Raw genomic sequence first — 1649 nt, forward strand, 5'->3', positions numbered from 1 at the left:
CTGTTTTTCTGATGTCAGCTACAGTCTCGGTCAAACCAAGGAGCTTCATGTTTACAGCGCTGGGCATTTGTCACTGTGTGTTGTCATTAAGGAAAAAGGGGTTTGCTTGCAAAGGGGCTGGTATAGTTGAGAAATAACAGTGAAAGAACATGGTTCCCAACATCCTTTTCACAAAGTTCACCCTCCAAATGAAAGAACTGAAGATGATTTTTAAAATGCACACACCATCGAAAGCATGTGAGTGCCAATACATCAGGCGGTTAGAAGCCCCTAAGTCAAGCCAGAGGCAGATCTACATACAGGGTAATATTCAAAATATGCATGTGTCACCTTTTGGCTCTCTGAAGTAATGAATCAGTGTGGACTTTGCAAAAGTAGCCGGGCCGAGGGTGCTGGATCGCCACGGTCAAAGACTGCAGAGTTGGAGAGAAGAAAGCTTTAGATGAAAGGGAAGCAGTTCCCTCTGAAATGAAATAATTGTGATACAGGAATTGATTTTTTTTTTTTTTTTAAGTAAAACAATGTTCTTCCTGCTGTGATGAATTTATTCTGGAGGTTTGAAAGGAAATGTGTCCCCCCGAGAGCACGAGGACCCTGAGTCTGGAGGGTGAAGTCCGCGATTTCAGCACATGTGTTCTCATTTATCAAGGGGCGGTGCTCGGGTGTGAAGGGGGAAAATACCAAGGGTGAAAAGATTCAAGGGGATCAAATTATTTTTCCATTTGTCTCAGAAAAAAAGAAAGAAAGGAAATAAAAGAGAGAAGGAAAATCATTTCATTATGTGGCAACCAAACGCAACCAGGGGTGGCAACCAGAGGTAGCATGCAAGTAGCAACTTTATTCTTCAGAGCAGCTCACTCTAGGGTGTCCTGAGTTTTCCAGGGTGCAGTCTGTGACTGTGGAATTTGAAAACAGCAGAAGCACGAGAACAGAAGTTGCATGGATGTCTAGAGTTGTCGTCTCTCGAATGCCCTCTGCGGCGAAGATCCTCCTAGTGCCACCTGGATGAATCACTTCCAGGGGCAGGTGGAAAAAGAAAACTATTAAACTGAACGTTGACTTCCATGCTAGACATTTTATATGCATTTCTTTCCCTCTGAATAAAGTCTGCAAAATAGGTATGATTTTCCCCTTTCTAGAGATAAGCTGAAAGTTTCAATTATCTTATGGGCCCTGTTCAAAGAGGCCCAGCTAGCAGTAGAAGGGAGATGGAGCGAGCCAGCAGGGGAGGGGAGATGGAGCGAGCTAGCAGTGGAGGTGAATTGGAGTGGAACCTGTCTGCCATCAGCACCAAGTCCCGTTTAGTTATTCTATTCTACCTTCCCAAGGTGTCCCTGACATGTTAGCTGGAGTTCTGAAGGTCCGCTTAGCCACACAGGAAAAAGACCACAAGGATCTCCCTCCCTCCATCGCTTAAAGCTATTTTTATGTATTTATTTATCTTTGAGACAGGGTCTCACTCTGTCACCCAGGCCAGAGTATAGTGACGTGATCATAGCTAGTGAGCAGCCTCAATCTCCTGGACTAAAGCCATCCTCTAGCCTCAGCCTCCTGAGCAGCTGGGAGTGCAGGCATGTACCACCGTGCCCAGCGAATTTTTTAATTTTTATTTTTATTTTATTTTATTTTATTTTATTTTATTTTATTTT

The 1649-nt window shown here is 43.8% G+C and overlaps 1 long non-coding RNA gene across 1 annotated transcript in view; it reads right to left on the reverse strand.

Annotated features, from left to right (window-relative positions):
* Nucleotides 1–751: 751 nt before the first annotated feature.
* The window catches only part of LOC113224799, a 1568-nt gene continuing 670 nt past the window's right edge, over nt 752–1649 (reverse strand). The window contains exon 2 of the long non-coding RNA XR_003309411.1: nt 752–1013. This is a non-coding gene — a long non-coding RNA (uncharacterized LOC113224799). The remainder of the gene's footprint in view (nt 1014–1649) is intronic.

Source organism: Piliocolobus tephrosceles, chromosome X (genome assembly GCF_002776525.5).
Source record: "Piliocolobus tephrosceles isolate RC106 chromosome X, ASM277652v3, whole genome shotgun sequence".
NCBI classification, from domain to species: Eukaryota; Metazoa; Chordata; class Mammalia; order Primates; family Cercopithecidae; genus Piliocolobus; species Piliocolobus tephrosceles.